Here is a 23,490-nt window from a genome sequence, read left to right as displayed (position 1 = left end):
CACATGGTGGCAGCTGCATCTTGCACCGATGCTTATAAGATTCATAGTCCTACATAAAAAGACTTGTGTATATTTGTATGGCTCCCAAATAAGAAAGATGACCATCTCAAGAAGTTGTTGTGAGATGGTTTGGCTATGTCCACACAAGACAGTTAACTAGGTCAGATGATGATAAGGAGGAGGAACGGAGGTTTAGAGAGAAGGATTGCCCCAAAGTCATGCATCGGGTTTCTGTGGCTGATGATAGGCGGCCCCCCTATTCCTAATCCATCACCTTAAACTCTACACCACCCAAGTTAAAGATGAAATGTGGACTTCATACAACATGCTTCTATAGGGTTTGATTTGTTGGTTTCTGTATATGACTTAGGAAGCCATGCAAATCCTTCCTGTTTGGTTAATTGATTCTTCAATAGGTTAATTCTGTAACCAAGTTAAACACATTGTGCAAATTCAGCCACAGCTGCAAAGTAAATGCCTTTCAAATATATCTCTTATTGCCTCTGGGCAGTCTTTTCCAGTGATATCACAAAACAGTCAACTTTTTCAATATAGCAATTTTATCATCAGGAGTTAATCCCCCTCAATTTGATTCTTTGCTGATTTACTTATTTCTTGCATTTTTATCCTGTCTTGCCTCTGAGAATTCAAGGTCTCCCCTCATTCCATTCCCACAACAAGAGAGAGAGCACCTGGCCCAAAGTCACTCAATCATCTTCCATAGCAAAGGTAGACTTGATCCTGGGTCTCCGGAATGCTAGTCCTTAGCCACTATACTGCACAAGCTGAGGTTTCTGCAGGATTGGATTAAGTGCCTTTTTGGATCCTGATGAAGGGTGAGCAGACAAGGGAACAGGTCTGACACCCATCTCATTCATTGACTTGAACATCAAAAAGTGGTGACTCCAATTTTCTGGCTTATCCCAGCCATGCAAGATGAGGTCACAGAATCATAGACTGTAGAGTCAGAAAGACTATAAAGATAACTTAGTCCAGTGTTTCTCAGACTTGGACTAAGCATAGCTAAACATGGCTAGGGAATTCTGGGAGTTGACGTCCACATGCCTTAAAGTTACCAAGTTTAAGAAGCACTGATTCTAGTCCAACCCTCTGAAATATGCAATGAGAAGCTATCCTTGTCCAGCATCTTAAAATCCTGCAAAGGTGGAAAACCCACAAAATCCATAGGTAGACCGTTTACTGTTATACAGATCTTGCCATCAGATCTTTTTAACCACAGTGGAACATCAGATCTTACGCCTTCGGTTGCTGATCTATAAATTCCCTCTCTAAAAACTTTGACACCGTCTCTCTCTCTTTGCTTCATTTGCAGACTGACTGCTTCACTTCAGCTACTTAATAACAAAAGCCATGGTCTTTTCCTTTTCACTGAACACATCCATAGAGCTACTACTTCCCCTGACCTGGAGGGTCTATCATTTTATAAAGCTTCTGCTACGTAAAAAGACCTGGGGGTGTATTTTAAAAGTTGTGCATTATTTTATTGTGAATACTGATCCATTCTGATTTTTTTTCTAAACAGAGTCTAAGGAGTGTTGCTGCTCATTCTCTCTTTTGCGTGTGCACACACACACACACACAGGCTTTTCATGATGTAGGTTTTGGTGCTGAATTACAAAGCTAAGGGATCACACCATTACTTAATGATCTGGCAAGCTTGTGCATGTATGTAGATTTGGACAAGCTTGGGTGTTTAAATATTTTAAAGTGCTTGTGTGTGCACATGTGTGCATATGTCAATTAAATGCCCAAGATATGTTTAAAGAGCAGACCAGAGAGGTCTTGAAATAGTGGCTTATAATGTAATAGGTTGGGGACGATGCAGAGTCTGGGGAGAAGGAATGGGAAGAAGCAGGACACTGTAGGAATTCAATAGCAACTTTTGCATAACTGTTACACAATGACTTACAGGAATGGTCACTGATGGCAGCTCTTGTGGGATGGATGGAATTAAATGACCTCCCTCCCTCCCTCCCTCCCTCTTCTTTTTTCAAAAATCTTGTGTCTGGACCCTGAATAGTAGTACAAAGGCTATTGTAAGACAACAGTGTAATGACTCTCAGTAAAGATCAAAACAAACCTAAAAGAGATAAGAATGTGCAGGCATTGGAGAAGAGATAAAGACAAAAAACCCTACAATAAAATCAGAAGTAAGATATATTAAGGCTTTTTACACAGAAGAGAAAAGATAAGGGGTGAATGTGTCAGGCTACAGGACGAGATTCACTGTGTTGTTTACATAAGGTTTCTACAGTAGAGTCATGGTGAATTTCGATGTGTTATTTTCAGATTTGGGGGGAGTTCTGTAGCGCTTTTCTGGAAATCCATATAAATACAAGATGGTGCCAGAAACCAAAAAAATCTCCACAAAGTTAGTCCAGTCTCCTGCTATTTGTTTAGATTGATTTCTCTAGCCCTATATTCTGAAGATTCAAAGAACTTGGAACAGTTTCAGAGAAGGATAATTGGTGTGTCCAGCCTTCAGAAGTGAAAACTGGGGAGGCATAAAACTGACTTCTTCAAATACCTGAAAGGATGTTTCACAGAAGAAGGTCAAGATGTGTTCTCTTGTTACAGAGTTCAGAACATGGAATAATGGAGTTAAATTACAGGAAGGTGGATTCAGATGGAATGTCAATCTTCCTTTTCTGAAAGTAGGATCAGTTCAGCAGTGGAATCAATTACCAAGGAGTGGCAGGCTCTGTTTCAGTGGATGTGCTCAAGCAGAAGCTAGACAGGATTCCTTCACTAAGGAGGAAGTTCAACTCAGTGGCCTGTAAGATTCTAATACTATTAACTCAACCAGGTGCCCTCCATCAGGGCTTTCTTTAACCATCCTTTCAACAGAGGATGACAGTTATTGGAGTTGGGATTCCTGCAGACAGCATAACACCACTGAAAGCCAGGAGGAAAATACTTTATACAAAACTCTCATGATTACATGAAATAAGCAACTCAACAGACCAAACGTGAACATATAACCAAAGTTCTATAGGACAAGAAGCCTGATAAGCCTGACAGTTCTATAGGACAAGAAGATCTACATAAAATGTACTATGCAGCAAAGATAAATCCATCAGTGTAACCAAATGTATTCTGACTGGCAAGGCCAAGTGTGTGGGTGTGTGGGTGGGTGGGTGGGTGGATGGATGGATGGATGGATGGATAGATAGATAGATAGATAGATAGATAGATAGATAGATAGATAGATAGATAGATAGATAGATGATAGTAGGTGGATAGATAGATCATTTGTTTGGTATGTAAGGTTGTGTGTGTGTGTGTGTGTGTGTGTGTTTGAATAATTTTTTTTATAAATTTTATTAAATTTCAGAAAGATTAAAATTTTTAAAAAGTCAAAAAGAAAAAAATGAAACAGAAAAGAGAAAGCATAGAAACAGAAAAGTACCTTCCGACTTTCTTTGGTACAGGTATAAATGTAAAATACATTCACCTCTTACTCTAATACCTGAAGATTTACATAGTAAAAAATAATCTTTAACATTCAAAAAGATCATAGAGTCAATCTATTTCAACAATACGTATGATTTGTACAAAATCTTTCTATAGATATAAAAAACATCAGTCATCAAATCCCAAAATCAAAATTGCATTTTTTGAGTATCAAACAAAAAGTCCGAGAGTGGTTACCAATTAGGAACAAAGCTAGACAGGGTCCTCTCTTTAAGCAAAGTAGTCAATTTTGCCATCTCTGCCAGTTCCATTGATTTCAATATCCATTCTTCGACTGTGGTATTTGTAGATCCTTCCATTTTTGCGCATATAAAAGTCTCGCTGCAGTTATCATATAAAGAAATACATTTCCATATTGTCTTTCCATTTGTTTGTCCATCATGCCTAAAAGGAAGGTCTCTGGTTTCACTTGCAAATCCATTTTCAAAATCTTTTGAATCAGAATACTTAACATGCCCCAATATTTCTTTGCTTTTTCACAAGTCCACCACAGATGGTAAAATGTACCTTCACATTGATTGCATTTCCAACAAACATTGTATTTGAAGAAATTTTTAACAAAATAAAAACCATAAAAGAAAATAAAGAAAAATAGGAAATACTGAAAAGAAGAAAATAGGAAATACTGAAAAAAAGAAAATAGGAAATACTGAAAAAAGGAAAAGGAAAAGAAAGATTATAAAGAGGCGGCTTCCAATCTTTTTGACAGCAGTTAAAAATGCATTTATAGCTTACCTTCTCTCTCTAAGGTTACATCATAATTTCTTTCTTTTCGTAAGCTGCCTTTTCTAATCTTCAAACCCATAAATCACAAGTTCATTCTCCTCTTTTTTCAGCAAAAAGTCCATAAGGGGTTTCCAGTCACTGATAAATGTGGTTGTTGATCTTTCTCTAATCAAAGTTAATTTTGCCATCTCTGCTATTCTGTTATCTTCACCAACCATTCCTCCACTGTGGGTATTTCAGAGTTTTCCCATTTTTGCACATATAGTCATCTCGCAGCAGTAATTGTATATAAAATAATCTTCCATGGCTCTTTTCTAATTGACTGTCCATTAATCCCAGCAAGAAAAGTTCTGGTTTCAGTTGAATGTTGATTTTTAAAATTCTTTGTATCATCATATGTATTTGAACCCAGAAATTTCTGGCTTTTTTACAAATCTACCAAGCATGATAAGATGACCCTTCACGTTGTCCACATTTCTAATATAAATTTGAAGTACCTTTATACATTCTAGACAATTTTTGTAGAGTCATATACCAATGGTACATCATTTTATAAAAATTCTGTTTTAACGTAAATTTCAATCCTTTTAACCACATATTTTCCCTTTGTTCCATCAGTATACTGTGTCCAAAGTTCTTAGCCCATTTTATCATAGTCTTTCACTTGTTCTTCAGTTTCAAATTTCGGTAAAAGTTTATACTTTTTAGCAATTACATGTTCATCATCTGTACATAATTCAGCTTCAAATTCTGTCTTCTGCTGCTCAGTTCCAAATGTCCTATTAGCTATCTTAAATCTTTCTCTTAACTCTGCATACGAAAACCATTGACAACTAAATCTCTTTGCAGCCAGTTGCTCTTTTGATTTCATCTAATATTCTCTGTGTTGCTTCAACTCTTGATAAATTAACCATTTTTCCTTACCTACTGTTTCTTTCCTGTAAAATACTTCTTGTGCTGAGACCCATAAAGGCATTTTCAGGCACAGTCTGGGTTTATATCTGTTCCATATTCTCAATATAGCACTTCTAATATAATGATTCTTAAAATCTACATTAACCTTAACTTTATTGTACCATAGAAAACCATGCCCTCCAAATCTCAGATCGTGCCCTTCTAATTTTATTTCTCAGCAAAACCCACTCTTTCATCCAAACTAAGCAGCAGGCTGCAAAATATAATTTCAAATCAGGCAGTCCCAATCTTCCTTGTTCCTTTGCATCTTGAAATATTTTATATTTAACTCTTGCTTTTTCCCCTTGCCATCCAAATTTAGATATATCTTTCTGTCATTGTTTAAAAGGTACATCAGTTGCCAGAATACTGTAGGTATTGTTTGAAACAAAAACATCATTCTTGGCAAAATATTCATTTTTATCACAGAAATTCTCCCCAACAATGGCAACTGTAAGTTCTCCCATCTTAGCATGTCCTTTTTAATTTCATTCCATGTTTTAACATAATTATTCTGGCATAACATACAATCCATATTAGTCATAGTGATACCCAAGTATTTCACTTTTTTCTCAAACTTAAAACCGTTTTTTTCCATCAATTCCATTTGCTTTTCAATGTTCATATTCTTTGTTAATATCTTCATCTTTTGTTTATTAATTTTAAAGCCAGCTAATACCCCAAAGTCCATTAGATTTTCCATTAATATTTCTATTCCTTCCAGAAGATTTTCCAAGATTATCACTAGGTCATCAGCAAGTGCCTGTAATTTATAAGTTTCTCTTTTAATCTTCACTCCAGCAAGTCTGTCATCTCACCTTATATCTTTATTCAATAGTTCCAAAGCTAAAATAAATAACAAAGGGGACAAGGGACTCCCTTGTCTAGGCCCTTTCTGTATCTCACAGGGTTTTGTTAATTCCCCATTCACAATTATCTGTGCCTTTTGTGAAGTGTAAATCAATTCTACCCATTTGATAAAATTCTCAAGAAAGTCCATCTCTTCCAAAATTTTAAACAAAAAATCCAGTTCAAATTGTCAAAGGCCTTTTCCGCATCAAGAAAAATCAATGCTGCTTGTTTTTCATTATGTCATTCCAAGTATTCCAAAACATCCAATATATTTCTAATATTGTCCCTTAGCTGGTAAAAACCCACACTGATCATCATGAATAAAGTCCTCTAAAACTATTTTCATTCTCTTAGCTAAAATCATTATAAATAGCTGATAAACATTATTCAGTAATGATATTGGGTGGTAATTTTTTGGTGAGGTCAAATCTTGACCTTTTTTAGGTATTAATGCTATATTAGCCTCTATCCAACTGTCCAGGATCTTTCCAGTCTGTGAAATAGATTTCATCATATGTTGCAATGGCCGTAGTAGTTCATCTTCAAAATGTTTATAATAAGAGGCTGGTAAACCATCTGGTCCAGATGCTTTCCCTATTTTGACCTTTTTTATAGCTTCACAAACTTCCCTTATTGTCATAGGTCCATTCATTAATTGTTTCTGTTTTTCTGTGATCTTAGATAAATTTTACTTCTTTAAGTATTCATCAACTCTTGCCAGGGAAATTTCTTCTCCTTTATATAATTTAGAGTAATATTGATGAAATATTTTTTGCATCTTTAAATTATCAGTTGTTATGGTATTTCCATCTTGTAGTTTTAATATCATTTTTTTCTCTTTTTCTTTCCTCAATTTATATGTCAATCATTATCCTGGCTTATTTGCAAATTCCAAATTCTTTTGTTTTGCATAATTCATTTTTACCTCCATTTTACTGTCATTGTAAAAGTTTAATTTGTTGTGAAATAATTTTTTTTGGGGGGAATTTCTTTAATTCTTCTTTCATTTTTATCTGATCTAAAATTGCCTGTGTTTTCTTATCTCTTTTTTTAAAGTTTGCTATTGTGCTGTATGAAATATCTCCTCGTAAAAACTTTACTTGCATCCCAAACCATTCTTATATCTGTACCTTTATTAAGATTATTGTCAAAAAATTCTTTTACCTTTTTTTTTACAGTCTTCCATTACTGTTTCTTTCTGCAACAATGTTTCATTTCTCCTCCATCAGAAAGAACTGATTTTTCTTTTAAATACCAAAGTCACTTGACTGTGGTCTGAAAAAGTCTTTGGCAATATCTCTACTTTGTGAACATTAGTAACCAAATTCTTAGATATCCAAAACATATCAATTCTTGAAAAAGATCTGTGTCTTTCAGAAAAATAAGTATATTCTTTTGCATCACCATTTTTGTGTGATGCAAAAGAACGTGATGATTTTCCATGGATCTACCAGCTGTAAACTGTCATCATGTCAAAAAAAAAAAAAAAAAAAAAGATTTTGGTAATTTCCCTTGTGTTCTTTAATATCTTTCTCAGAGGATCTGTCCTTTTATGGACAAATTACTCTATTCCAGTCCCCCATTAAACACCAATTTTCACATGGTAAGTCCATTAATTTATCCACAAGTCCTTTGTAAAAAGTAACTTTGTCTTCATTTGGACCATAAATTCCCATTATCAAAGTCTTGGCCCTATGCAAAGTAGCTTCCACCCCCATATTTACTATAATTATCAGTCAGTATCAGTTCTGGTTGTAATTGGGGGTTTAGATACAAAACAATTCCATTTCTCTTTTTGACTCCCACTGAAGTAAATTCTTCACCCAAATTTTGGGTGAAGGTTCTATACATTTTGACTCATCACTTAGCTGGAGATGCTTGGCACGTAAGTTCACAACTGCTGTATATCAGTTTTCTACTGGTGTTCGGAATAGGAAAGATTGGTTTGATTTTGTGATGGTTAATAGGTAAACCTTCTCATCTCGTTGGCCAGGAACTGGGTGAGATGTATTTCAAGGTTTTCTTCCAGACTCATGTTCTTACCGCTCATTCGTAGCCATATTACAGCAAGGATGCATAACCTTATCATAGCCAGGAATTGTGTTTTCCCTATGGGCCATTGTGGGTGTGGACAGAACATGAAGACATCACTTGAGAGTGATGGGGCTGAAATGTTCACCTCCCTCCTTTTGCATTTATTTTATTTTTTATAAGAATTTGGCAAGGAGGTTGAGTTATATAGGCATGTTGAGCCTGAAAAAGTGTACCTCTGTCACTCAAAGTCTGCTGCCAAATTTTGGCAGGGAAGTCTTAGAGGAGGGCTTGGGGCAGGAGGAGCAATTAAAAAGGACAAGGAAGCGTTTGCTAGAATTTGGAATGCAGGGTAAAAAAGGTGGTGAGAGAACTGATATTATTCCCCCCCCCCCAATTCATTCTCATTGATTCACCTTGCTGTGCTTCCCTTCTCCACCTTGGCAGCCTAAGGATCAAGAAGTTTTCAATCTGGCAGACATCACTTTTGAAACTGCAGTGATTACATTTTATGCAATGCTGGTCTGAAATCTGGCTTGAAATTTCTGAGAGGTTTTTTTTCCCTCTCTGCAAAAGAAACTTCTCTTCTTCTCTCCTATGCTATCTTTGGGAATTTCTTTTGAATTTGCGATGGGGTACTTGAGCTTACTTTATTGCTGGAAATGGCAGTGCAGTTGTTCTTCTGTTACACAACTTTCTATCCATTTAAAGTGGCCTTGGTTGCCCAAACTTTCAGGTCTGAAGACGGTTCACTCAGAATGACTCTCTATGGGATTTAATGGATCTGTGGGGAGTCAGGGAGGCTGCAGTTCACAGTAGTTTCCATTGTACAGTGAAAAACAGGACATCCACCCAAACATCCCTTGGCCATTGCATAATGAAATTAATACGACACACAACAAGCACGACATTTCTCCAAAATGCTCTTCTCCCTTGAAAAAAGTTGAGATGGCAGTAAAATGCAGGATTTTTTTTTTTTCTGCACAGCATTTGGTTTTGAATCTGCAACAGATACTTTTATTCCAGTGGCATAAAGATTGGTGAGCGTTAAACAGAAGCTGAAAAGCTTTTCATCAAGGCAGGAAGCCAAAAAATAGTTGGGCTACTATTGCCGTTTAGAATCTGCACTTTTAAGTCAAATATCAGCCCAGCACTCCCAATTCTATTAAAAGCATGTGGATGGCTTCTTACTACAGAGAATTCTAAAGCAACATATGAACAGCTTCTTAAAAAAGCAAAAAGGAACAGAATAAGAATTAAAGCCAAACTAACCAGCATTAAGAAGTTCCTACTTATTTGCCCTCATTTTTGTGGCACAAGGGTAATAATATTCTCTTGCTCAGTAACAGGGATAAATTTAACAGGCTAAAATGATGCTTGGGAAAACAGGATGGCATATTTTGAGATCAGTGTGCTGAGTGCTGTGAAGCTCCCTCCCTCCCTGCCTGCCTGCCTGCCTGCCTGCCTGCCTGCCTTCCTTCCTTCCTTCCTTCCTTCCTTCCTTCCTTCCTTCCTTCCTTCCTTCCTTCCTTCCTTCCTTCCTTCCTTCCTTCCTTCCTTCCTTCCTTCCTTCCTTCCTTCCTTCCTTCCTTCCCTCCCTCCCTCCCTCCCTCCCTCTCTCTTTCTTTCTTTTCCCCTACTACCCTAGCCTGGATGCCCAATCAGTATTGTCAAAGGTCAAGGTCATTTTTTAAACTGCGTTTAGAAGAGATGAAACCTGGAAATTTCTGCACGCAGAATCATGGATGGTCTGCATATGCTGAAAATCTTTAAACCCCACTTAGGGTTTAAACCCAGGCTCTGAAGAAAAAGAGATTAAATTTGGCTTTGTTCATATCCAGTCTGAGTCCTGCTTTTGCCCCAACCTCATCTGTAGAACAAAACTTGGAACTCTCCAGTATAGTCTGCAGCCCTGGCAGTCCATTGGGGTCCCCCATCTAAGTGCTTTCCTGGTCTGACCCAGCTTAGCTTTTCAAGATGAGCCAAGGTAGCCCAACATGCTATAACTAGTAGTCTACATATTACTATATGCTAGTACAATTTGATACTTTGGGATACAGCATATTAAGGGAATCCCATCACTCCCTTAGGTACCTAGCCATCATGGAAAGCCTTGTTGTTGTTGTTTGGGACAAATCATGTCTTTTAATATAGTGGCTGTGTTTTCTCAATCTGGGCTGTGAATTTAGCTGCTGTGTCAAAGGACAACTGGAATGATCCAGGTTCAAATCTCTGCACGCAGAATTAATAATGAAACTTATTTTTCCTGTCTTTTTGCGATTCACTGAATCATGAAATAGCCAACAGCTGTTTTTTGTGTATAATTCAACCCAAAGAAAACTAAAAACAAGGCTAACACTGGCTCAGCTTACATTGCATTAGTGCAAGATCCAGGCCTGGTTTAAACTTGTTTTGCAAACACAGCCACCATATGAATGGACTGGTTTCCAAAACGTGCTAAGCCATGGTTTCCTTCCTTCTGATTTGGTGAACAAACCACAATTGGCTGGGTCACACAACACGCTCAGCCAAAATGAAGATGTGTTGTCTGATCCTCAGTGTATCCTAGCTCACAAGGATGTGACAAAACTGGAGGGAATGCAGCATTATGCAAGCCGTCTTGTTTTCTTGGAGCAAAGGTGAGGTGCTACAAATAAATAAATATGACAGTAAACGGCACAGTAATTAAAAATAAATCCCTTTTCTCCCTTTGGGAGAAAAGTGAATATTGAGAAAATGTGAAAGGTATAGTGGCTGAGATCATATTTTGAGCTACAGCAAAAGGACTTTAGGCAACCATGATCAGTTCTCACATTTGGCTGAACTATAACGTAGTTTGTTTGACTTGGGAATCCAGCCATCAGGGTTTGTGGTATTGTGCGAATCTAGCCCACTGTGGTTTGCAGACTGACTCAGCGTACTGAGAGAAGCTAGCCCATGCAGGATGGTAAACCCTGGTTTGTGGCTTCATGGCTGGTGAAGGCAGTCTACTGTGCAAACCAGGATGTCGGTTGTGGCTTACTCAAGAAGCTGGGTTTGGAGCAAACCATGGCTTGACAGGTGACCAGTGAGTTGCCTGGGGTTATTGAAGTCTGCCTGGGCTCCTGGCTCCCGGGAAGATCCTCCCCGGATTTCAGCCCGGACCTCTCGCTCAACGCCACAGGAGGACCAGGCGGGCTGACACGGGGTCTCGGGCGAATAAAGGAGGGGCGGCAGGGAAGCAGGAGAAAGGGGAGGGATTCGGGGGCTCCAGCTCTCTTGCTTGCCAGCTCTCCTTCCATCACCTGGCGGGCGGGCGGGCGGGCGGAAGGATTCTGCCAAAGGCGGTGGAGAGAGCGGGCTTGCCTCCTCGCTAGGAAGGGAAGAGGAGGCGCTGGCTGGCTGCTTCTCTCTAAGCTCTCGCGTCTGGCCGCTGGGGAAGCGGAGAGCGCCGAAACAGCAGCAGCAGCAGCGGGACCCGCCGCCGCGGTAGCTGGTGGCCGGAGCCAGGCGAAGGAGAGCGGGAACCAGGGAAGCAGGCGGCGGCCGCGGAGCTCGAGGCACCTCTCGTCTGGGCGCCTGGCAGTGAAGGAATTCTGCGGGCGGGCGCGCCGCCCCGGCTTTCTCTTCCTGCCGCGTCTGCCTCGCCTGGCGGGAGAGGGAGCGAGGGGGAGGCTCTGTCTGGATCCTGCATTGGGATAAGGTAGGGAGCGCGGGGGGGTGGGGTGGACTAGGGGAGACACGGGACATCGGTCCTTGGGCGAGCGTGTGTGGGTTGGGGGCGGAGGGGGGAGAGTCAACACGCGCCTTAAGCAACCCCGAGCACAGCCGACACGGGTCGGAAGGGGGGGGGGGAGGAGGAGGAGGAGGAATGCAGCTAGATGCGGGCAAAAATCCTCCTCGTTGCATGGGGTGGGGGGAGGTTTTCCAGGTAGGCGATGCCGGATTTTTTGCGGGGGGAGGAAACAAAGATAGGACTCGGTTTTGGAAGTTCCCTTAGGACTCAGAGGAAGGACTGGACAGCGGCGTTTGGGAAGGGAAGGGGGGAGGACTAATTCTTTCACAAGTAACCGTGGTCGATGGATACTATGGTGGAGCGAACTGGGGGGGGGGGGGAGGCGTTGAGATCGAATAGGTCGCTTCTCTTCACCTCGGGGCTGCCTACATTGGGGGAGGAGGGTCTTGTAGATCACTCGGGGAATGCCCGACCGCAAGGGCTAGGCTGTAGAAACCTCGAGCGAGGCAACAGCTTCTGGGTGTAGGTCAGCCTCCACAAAACTGGTGTCCGCGAGCTGTGTTAGACTTAAATTCCTATCCTTTCCAGCCAACCTGGGATTCGGGATGATGGAGGTTGTACCCCAAGCACCTATGTAGAAAATCTGGTGCAGATGATTTGATAAAAGCGAATAAGCGAAGAGCAGCAGCAAGGTTCTATAGGTCGGTGGAATGGATACAGTCACGAAAACAAACTCTCTCTCTCTCTTTCTGTCTCTCACACACACAGACACACACACACACAGACGCAAACACACACTCATTCACTCACTCACACACACACCGAAGAACGCAGTAGTTGTCATGGATGCGACAGCCCCCAACCCTTAGATTATTCCGTTTCCTAACAAGCAGACGCTGGCCTCGGTCATTGTCTAAGTGCTGATCGGCTGTTCAGCACCACGGACAGCATCCACTGGAAGCTATTGGGCAAAGTTGGGCGAAAGAAAGCCGGAGAAGTTGCGGTGTTTTGCTGCGTTTGTATTTTGCGACGCTCGGATAAAAGCCGGGAGGTTTAGAGGACGGGCCACCTCTTTAGACTGAGCGGGTTTGTGCGATATCTCCTCTTGGCTGCATCTCATGGAAATGGAACTTGAGACAGAAGACTCCTTCAGAATTTGTTCCATCTTATATTACCTTGTTGCTTTATGCAACAGCTCACACCTCTCTACCCCTCGCTGATTTCTTCAGAACTAACACACACATCCCCTTGGTCCTGCCTTACTATTAGAAATATGAATTATATTCCCCATTAACCCAGCACACATTTTTTTTAAAAAAACTCACTACCTTCGTTTATACCTTGGCTAATTGAAGTCATGGAATGAAAAGAATACTAATTTATGTGTTAAATAACAATCAAATGTCCTGTTGCATGTAGAATGTAGTGCTGAGAAAGCAGTAACTAGGTGGACATTTCCAGGTTTTCACGAGATTTGAAGTTCAAAATCCACATTTAGTCTTTCAGTCCGGAATGAATGATTTTTCCTGATTAGTTTTCATAAATCTTTTGGACATGATGTCCTCTCCCCTACCCTCCAAAAAGTAAGTTTCTGGATTCTTCTAGATTAACAGTCTCCAAGCTATGCTTTGCTGCTGCATCTGTTTCACACTGTGCATGACTGGAGACAGTAATCTATAACACTGTGAAGATACCTGTTATCCTTTCCAGTTTTGTCAACAACTTATAGCAATAAAATCTCAAGTATGCCCAGATCACCTCCTTGTCTACTGTAACAATTTGTATGTGATCATGTTAGACTGCATGGTTTAACTGGTGTGTCAACTTTTTTTTTTTTTTAATTCAATCGTGTCCCTGCAGTTTTCTTGGCAAGGTTTTTCAGAATTGATTCGCCATTGCCTCCTTCCTAGGGCTGAGAGAGAGTGACTGGCCCAAGGTCACCCAGCTGGCTTTGTGCCTAGGCAGGACTAGAACTCACGCTCTCCCAGTTTCTAGCCTGATGCCTTCACCACTACACCAAACTGGCTCTCAATGTGTCAACATTACTGCTGCATTTATCCCAAATGGCTGCAAACCTATCTCAAATTACTTGCTACAAGTAACCTAGCAATAGGTAACTCTAAGCCAAAATAAATAAAGAGGAGGAACAGGAGTCACTGAGTGGAATGTTGGAAAAACACATAGAATCCTCCTCAAATTATGATCAAATTATGAATTCTTAAAACATATATTTGGTCTGCTTTTGAGTACCCAGCAGGTAATCAGTGCCATCTAATTCTCAGTTCAGCAACAACTTTTTGAACCTTAGTTGCCCTGATTCTCTTCCATACAACCTAGCCACAGACTGAGAAGATGTTTATTTTTTTCTCACTGGCCAGGTTTCATTCAGTATGTTGAATGAGAATTAGCTTTGAAAGCATATTTTCAAAGGAAGACAGAATGTTGGATAAATTCCATGGATGGAGAGTTGTTTTCTTGCATTTATTTAAGGACAAGGGGTAAGTGCAAATATCCGGTTTCACGGTACCGTCCTCTCTCCAGCAATTCAGAACCTCCCTAGCTTTCCAAACATAGAGTCCAGGAAGGAACATTTCTCAAAAGGCTTTTTCGGAACTGGTGCAACTGCCTTGCCCTTGAGAAATTGTTGGAGAAATTCCCTTTTGCCTGAAGAAATCATTCACCCCACTTCTCTGCCCACAAATTGGATGGAGAATCTAGAAAGGTTGCTTATATTCGGCATGAATAGAAGCCTATTTCTGTATGTTGATCTACTTCATTAGACTATTGTCACTGTGGTATCACATCCTTGGTAATGTATAGGTTGAGATGGGTTTTTAAATTCAACTTCCCCCACATTTACTGCTGGGTCTCCTCAGCTCTTACAGTGGCAGTATTCTCTCTCTCTCTCTCTTGCTCTCTCTCTCTCTCTCTCTCTCTCTTATAATTGGCTCAACCTTATCAGCTTCTCAGAGGATGGGAAAATGCAACACCCTATGCCAAGCCGAAATGAAATTGGATAGTTTATAATTCGGTATGTTGTAGGAAACCCAGCCATTGTCTTAACATATTATATGAACTAAGCCATTCATTATGTTTATTTATGGCCTTTGCATGTCAGGTGCACAACAATGTTACTTTGTTAACCCAGATTTAGTATTTAGCACGTTGCATGAACACAATAAGTGGATAGTCTCACAGAAACAATAGAAATACTTTCTGGAGAAAAATTTGTGATTAGGAAAGACATATTAGCATCCTAGAACAAGCGTTTAAGAAAAAAAAAATCTGTTGAAAATGATGAAGCATCATTTGGAAGATGTTGTGGGTGAACAGTAGGTGTCTTGCTGTTTTAACTTCCATTTGATTTAGTTGACTCAGACATCTGAGCGTTTGCTGCATCTTCTTGCTTTCGTCTTAGATCTATGTTTTTGTGCTCGCTCAGTTCTCAGATCTGTACAAATCTTACTGAGTCAGTTTCATATGAAAGAGTATACCGGAGACTTATGGATGATACGTCTATAACATCCATACTTTTAGAAAGAGATAAACTGAGGCAGGAACCCAGATAATCTTTAAAATAGTCCCAACTTCTCTTGCCCACCAAAGGAATGTGTTTCTGTCTTTCCACGGCTGACTGCTGCTAGCCATCTGTAAAACTCTCCTTTACTAGTTAGGTTGGAGCTGCCTGAATGGTTGGCCATGTTCTCTTTTATATGTATTGTTCCTTTTATTTTATTGGTAAGCCACCCAGATTCCCTGAGAAGTCAGGCAGCCTCAGAATTGGAATAAATAAATATATAAATAAATTTGTCGTCAGCTTCTCCTGATTAGGTGGGAAAATGGCTTATAACTAGTAGCCATCAACAGTCGATGCTCATTTCATAACACATCTTCTAGCCACCAAGGAGGCATCTTTCATGATTAGCTCAGCAAGCTGGAAGCAGGTAATCTCACCTGACACAACGACTTCTCATTATAGTACTGAAATTTAAGCGTGGCACCCCAAATATTCAACATGCTCCCTGCTACAGCTGACTTCATGCAATTCTTTCTAAATGCTGGTTTTGCTGCTTCTGTTATATCGTTGCTTTGTAAGGTAGGAGAAGGCAATGGCTGCATTTTGGATTAGACTGGGAAATTCTGGTGGAATTTAGCCATATGATGCAATAATGCTTCCCTGAAAATAAGAATAATTATCTCAACGCTTTAGAGAGGCTGCAGTGGGCAATTCTATAGCTTGTTTGTCAACTTTGGATGTAAGGATGGAGATCAGAATACAATATAGTAGCAATATAGCCCACAAAGCATTACAACTGGTGGACTATAGATAGTAGCATGCGTTCACAGTCTACCGTAGGGTATTTACAATCCCTGACAGATATTCCAGCAGATGTATTTCCAGCTTTATTTTCCTTTATCCGTTTGGCAGTGTAACAGTGGAGCAGTTTCATCCCCAGTGCCTTTTCTATACTATTATCTAGTTGGTCTTTGAAAGGTCTAATCTGAAGCCCATTAAACTGCATGTTCTATTCACTGCTTAGTAGCAGAAGGGTTTTAGAGCATTTGCCAGTCAGAAAAATCCAGATCTGACTGGCAAAAAGCATTCTCACATTGGGAAGAAGAAAGACTGGTGGTTATTAAATGAGTAAGGTCATATCAGAAATATCAGCAGGGTTGGATTTTAGAAAGAAGTTCAGAGGATTTGTTTCATTTTAAACTGCCTGAATGGCTTACAGTGTTGTTGTTCTGGAGTTTCTGCCTAAGATTGTCCTGTCAGTTTTCAGCAATCATGATCAAATGGGGCTCTGAAGTCACCTGCTGTTCAGAGGCCACGGATCACTCATCCTAATATGGATGGTGAAACAGGTGCAGTATTTATGCATCAAGTCTCTCTTTCACAATTCCATTTTTTTTAAGTGACAAAGCGTCTTGCAGCCTCTTAAGAACTGGGATCTATTATAGAACAAGTGTTCCGTGGTGTGGGAAATTCCGGGGCATTCCCTGAGTTCAGAAAGATTGATTTGTGAGAGTTCAGTGCTCTACCACACAAATGTCATAAATTTCAGCATTCTCATCTGGAAATACTGTGAGATTCAATGCTCTCACAAGATTTCAGTCATTTATTTTTTTTTTTAAAAAAAAAGTTTTTGAGTCATTGGGCATGTACAGATGACAGGCTATCGATGTGTGATTTCTTCCGTCATGAACTTGCTCTTCTTTAAGATGTTTCCATCGTTCTGACTGCAATAGGCTAGCATAAACTATATTGATTGATTTGATTAATCCACCAACTGTATCAAAGACAAATCTAGAAAGAGACCAAAGAAAGAAAGATCAGCACCAGGATAAAAAAGAAATCAGGTCTTAAACCAAATCACCATCACCACCATCATCAACGACAGCCAAGCTAAAATAAAATTAAAACAATGAAATGCAACATTAAAATGAAACCATCATTTTCCTGAAATATAAGTCCTCATGTTTTAGAACCACTATGCCACCCAACTCCTAGTGTCGTTTTCTTGGATGAGAGGCCTTTCACCTACTTTTTCTTTTACAGATTGGTTTGTACCTTCCAGTAGAAAACAGTTTTTAAATAAAAACATTCCTAAATTTCATTGTCTAAAGAAAAGAGGGTATAGATGTTGTTTTTCAATACGTGTATAAAAGTTGACATTCAGAAATGCGACAGACCCCATTTTCTCACACTGTACTACTTCTCTGGATTTATTTTAAAAATGAATATTGGCCCAGAATAAGTCTGTCGGTTACATATAAAATGTGTCCTTCTCTTCATCTAGCCTGTTCAAATGATTTATATTTCATGGGATTTCAGCCTCCTCTTTTAAAGGGCTAGGCAAGATTTGATTTTCCATCTGAAATGCAAAATCAAACAAATACAGAAAGTTTACAGCCAGCAGAAAACAGCAAGATTGATAGCAACCCCTGAAGTCCAGTGAAGTGCCTTTCTTTTACACAGCTTTCTAGTCCTTAATAGTGGATTTTTTATGGGATAGTCACATTTTGTGCTGTTGCTGTTCACCACTGCCTCTTGTAACAAGTACAGCGAGGAAAGAGCATTTCTTTTTATGCTGTCACAACCAAGAACACATTTTTGGCCTACCTGGGCATTGTTTTAACACAAAATGTCGAGTTAGAAGTGAGGTAGAAGCTGTTTCGTTTTTAAGGATTCTGCCTTTGGGGGTGGGGGTGGGCGGTTGCTATAGCTGTGTGCTTAATATGTTTTAGAAATCAGACAAGGAGGGTGTCAAAATAGTCTGTGCTGGTTCAAGTCGCTGTGTTAATTAGCCAATCGTACTGCATCCAGCAATGTAAATGCATTGAAATGAAACAGTTTTGCTGAACGATTAGTCATGGTGGAATACATTTTCCTGCAAATCTTGAGAAAATTCTTTTCAAGATCTCCCATTCCTGAACATAAGAAGGAATAGAGGTGCAGGGAAAAAATGGGCATCGCTTGATTATATTGCAAAAGACAATAGCCTGGTTATGTTATGTTAAATTCCAACTCTCATAATTCCCCAATAACCTGGAGACTGGGTAGTCTGTCATCCCATAATTTCTCCATCTTGTGTATTGATCTTCTTTTGGTATTTGTTGCTGTTATTATTTGTGGTTTTATGTTATGCCATAAATCGTCCACAGGGCTTTGATGCAGCTGTTTGATAGAATATAATCTCTCACATTATAGTGCTGTTAACTTAGCTGTAGGAATTTGCACCATCATGAATGTCAGGATCCCTAAGAAGCCTGCTCAGGTGTTTTCCAGACCACAGGAAGATAGTTCCAGTACACACCAATAGCACCATAATGTGGAAAATTGCTAAATGCTTTAGACATTGCTTCTTTTTCTAAGAGCTTACTTTTGTTTGAAGCCATTCAACATAAGACCAAAAGACTCTTACCTCCTTTCTTTTATGTGCAAAATGTTATTCCTCCCCTTGTTTGTAAAATGATCCCTAAATTTAACAGGGCAGTTGAAAGAAGCAGAATAAATTGCATGGAAAAGCCGACAAGTCTAATAAATTGGTGCCACTAGTGGGCACTCTTACAACAACATCTGCTGTTGGAAGAAAGCTGTTGCTCTGTAACTGGTTTCATCTGAGCCCAGGATCTAAACATTTAGAATTACATTCCTTGACAAATGTTCACAGAAAGAAAGCCCATTCCAGTGAGGCTCAGTATTTTTTAATGTGATGAATAAAAAGTGAGGTTCAGTGTTTCATCACAGTTCCCCAGCATGTAAATAGAACTGTGAATACAGCTTTATACCATGCCATCAAGTTGGTGTCAACTCTTAGTGACCAGATAGACCTTCTTCAGGATGATCTGTCCCCAGCCTGACTCTGGTTTTCCAATGATTTGTCCACCTCTGCTGTATCTGAGTCCACCCACTTGCTGCCTCTTCTTCTTCTTTCTCCCCATCTTTCCCAGCATTCAAACCTTCTTCAGAGAGCTAGGTCTTCCCATACTGCGTCCAAATCATGATACATACCCAAAATACTGGAAACCAAACCAAAGAACAACAAGGGTGGGAGAAAGTGAAATTGGTTCACTGGTCCATTTTCACCCTGCCACATCGATGCAAAGTATCAGTTGATGTCTGTTGCTCACAAGGGAATATTCAGATAGTATGATTGAGCAGGCAGTCATATTTACCTGGGGCCATGCAGATTTTCAAAGCACTTTTGTGTGTCCACAGAGGTCTGAGCAAAGTGTCCTTTCAAAATGTTTCTCTGAAATGCCTCAGCACCCTGTTCCTAAGGAATAAGATGCTGCTCGGCTTGTCTGCTACCCTGCTGAATGGAGGGGGGCACTATGACTCCTTTGCCACATCACTGCAGTTGACCACACAGGTCTCCTCTGCAGGATGCAGCTCTCTTTGGAGTTTAACAGCTGCAACTGAGTCACTGTTTTGTAGATGTGTCTGGGATGAAATTCAGGACCATCCCTGAGGGAAGGAGAGGAAACAACAGGACAAAGTTGTGGGTCTCATGCTATACAAATGGTGGGCCAGTCTATTATGTAGGTGTTACCCTTTGCCAAGTCTGTTTAGGCTAAGCAGCAAGAAAACAACTTTCCTCACCTTCATTAGGACTATCCAATCACAGTATTTCATCCTCATCCAGCTAGATGCTGCCACCTGGAAAGCTCAACTACCGAGGCACATCCATCTGGCTTTGTGGATAATAAAAATTGTTTATGGTTGCCTTCTTCTGGGATTTTTTGTTTTAGTTTCCCATGTAGCCTACAAAGCTGGGATGAACAGGTGGTGTCCTGATGTCAACCCTTCAAGGTAGGCCTGGTCAAGAAACAGGCTGGTAGGGATTCCACGAGTGCTCTTGTAAGGTGGAAGAACCGAATCTTGAAAACCTGTCCAAGTTTCTCTTTGTCCCATCTGATACTAAACAAAATCCTGGTGAGGGTGTTTGGAGTTTCTTTCTCATCCTTCCATCTTTCTCAGGATTGAATAATCTCTTCTGCAAGTCCATCTTAATGGTTTCTCCTTCCTTCCCTATTCCTTGGCTGGCTGGGGAATTCTGGGAGTTGAAGTCCACACAACTTGAAGTTGCCAAGGTTGAGAAACACTACTTTAGACTATCTAGTTGAGATCTAATCCCACTTAGTTTTTCATGGTCTTAGCATGTTGGAGAAAACTAAGCTTTCCTGTTGTCATACCCAATTTATTTATTTAGGCAAGGCATCTTATGTAAACAAAGCAACTGTGTTTTGTAACCAGATTCAATATATTGTGTGACTTTAGCCTGTGAATTCTGGTGTAAAGTAAGCCTTCCTAGTCCAGGTTCACTGCCTATGAAGGGGATGGCTGAAGAAGGCTTTCAAGAAAACTGTAAATCTTCCCTATTGCCTTGGAGAGGAGAGGGGAATTTGCTGATGGAATTAGGATGTCCAATATTAATGACAGTATAGCTTACCACAAATGAGGAACTGGAAAAATTCCCTTTGGGAAAGGTTACATAAAGGTTACATAAAGCAATTTTGCTTGAAACAACAACAACAAAAAAAATCAGTACAAGAGAGGAGAATGTTCTAGCATTTTCCAAAATTATGTATGGTATAAAGAAAGGGGATATATGGAGATTTTTGCTCATTTTCTTGTAATATTAGAACCTAGTATTCTAGTCATCCAAGAGGCTGAGTGAAGGGAGGCTCAAGACCACAAAAAGGGAGAAAAATTTTGCACATTGTGTAGCTCAGCTATAGAGGATACATTAATGGCCTCCAAATAGCTTCAGAAGGGAACTAGACAGATTAGTGTAGGACAAGGCTATTAATGGCTGTATACTACCTCCAAGACCAAATACCTCTGACTACCCTTGCAGGGGAATAACAGTTCAGAAGCTTAGTGCTCTCAATTTCTGTTCATTAGGGTCAAGTCAGGCATTGTTGATTGCTTTGGGAAGCAAGATAATAGATTACATAGATATTTGGCCTGGTCCAATACAATCTTCCCTCCTCCCCCACCCCCGCTCCTCCTCTTTTTTTAAAATGAATACAGGAATCCTGCTTCCACTAAACACAGAGTGATTCTAAGCTTTGCAAGTGTCTCAAAATATAATGAGATAGCATCCATCCTTCCATTTTAAAGTCTCCTTTGAGTCAAATTTGACTCCTGGAGAACTACATTCAGGTAGTCAATGGAGGTTGTTTATACTGATGGCTGCTGCTGCTACTGCTGCTGCTGCTGCTGCTGCTCCTCCTCCTCCTCCGACTTCACAGTCTAGTTCACAATTTGATGGGAGTCCTTGAGGATCTCCCATCAAAGAACTAACCAGGCCTGGCACTGCTTAGCTTTCCAGTCCAACTTAAACTGCCACCTATTGAGACCGTCTCCTGTATACACAAAGTAGGTGATATACATCTACACACATACAGAGGTGACACATACCTATGTTTATACATCTAGGTCGGTCTGTCTCCCTTCCTTCCTTCCTTCCTTCCTTCCTTCCTTCCTTCCTTCCTTCCTTCCTTCCTTCCTTCCTTCCTTCCTTCCCATCATCCCATCTTTCGATCTTTCGATCTTTGGATGGACAGGAATAGTACTTTCTGAAAAAAAGAAGTAGCTGAACTCATACTGTTGGGAAACATCTAACAGCATGGGTAGGCAATTGGCAGATATATTGAATTTTAACTTCTTTAAGCCATAGCTACTGGGGCCAATGATTTGGAATAATTAGAACTGCAGTCCAAAACTTTAGTTTAATTACTTCTGTCATAAATTTATTACATTAATTTTTACCTCCCATAGCTAAATCGTTTCTCCTTTCCTACCACTTTTTGCTGTAGTTTTATATTAATCAGTAAGTGCCTACAGCTTTGCTTGTATTCTGTACCTGGTCCAAACCAACAATGGTTCCCTCCCTACGATGAGCCCCACTGACCATCCTCAGTTATTTAAAATAAGCCCACAGACAGATACCTGCTTTCCCAAATAAGCATGGTAATGAGTTTTTCAGCTGGGGGAAAAAAAAAAGGAATAGGAATAGGAAGCCTTCCTTTGAAAAATGTGTAGGAAGAGAAAATTCTATTCAGGTATAAGACTCTGCTGAAGCCTATTAATTTAAGGAAGGTACTTTAAATGCATCGGCATTTGTAGAGGATATTGAATTGCCTTTGGAGGGATACAATAAGCAGTTAAGAGCTGCAATAGAAGAAAACAGATTGTGCTGTAATTAAACTAAACGTGGCGCACCCAAATGACAGAGCTTTGTTGCACAGCTCAACTGGAACCACCAAGCCTTCCAAAGCTCAATCATCCACAACAGAGTTTTACGATAGGTACATCCTTGCAAGTCCATAATCATAGCACTACACGAGCAGTAATATCTAGGCTTTTTCAGGACTCTTTGATAAAGGTGTGTATTGTAAGAGAGGCCAAAACAAGGAAGTAAAAATGATGCCGCTTTGCACAAAAATCCACACTGAATTTTTTATAGCTGGCACAGCCTTCCTTGAAGTTCCATAAGAATAGCTTTGTAAGGATCTCTGAAAGATCCCTGCAAAAGATTCCATGACAACCAACATATACTAGCCTATAGACTAGCATTAGAGCAATAAAGATTGCTGGTTTTTCACAGCAGCACTCCTATAGTTTGAAATGAGGTACAGCAATGGTAACCACCAAAGGTGGTTTCTACTCATCCCTGTGCTGCAGTTCCCTGCATTTCCTGATTGCCTGGGTCCTCAACATGAAGCACAGATAATGGCATGTCCAGTGACACATACCTTGTCATTCATTCCAGACTCCCTTTGAATATTTCAATCAAGGCTTAAAAAGAGATCTTTTGATAGATAGATAGATAGATAGATAGATAGATAGATAGATAGATAGATAGATAGATAGATAGATAGATAATGTCCCATCAGGTTGGTGTCAACTCTTAGCAACCACACAGATAGATTTTCTCCATCCCTAACCTGGTCCTTCGGGTCTTCCAATGGTGCAGTCCTCACCAATGTAACTGAGTTCATCCACTTTGCTGCTGGTCATCCTCTTCTTCTCTTTCCTTCCATCTTTCCCAACATTAGAGTCTTCTGCAGAGCGCTGTGTCTCAAGTAATGTAATTTGAGCCTGGTCATTTGTACCTTGACTGAGAACTCTGAGTCATAAACAAATATGTCTGGGTAGTGAACCCTCAGTACAAAAACAGTATAAACCTCCCATCACCAAAATT

This window comes from Python bivittatus, unplaced genomic scaffold, assembly GCF_059951505.1.
Source record: "Python bivittatus isolate LINGU-HERP-01145 unplaced genomic scaffold, Pbiv_v1 ctg000340_np1212, whole genome shotgun sequence".
NCBI lineage: Eukaryota > Metazoa > Chordata > Lepidosauria > Squamata > Pythonidae > Python > Python bivittatus.
This window is presented reverse-complemented; position numbering follows the sequence as displayed.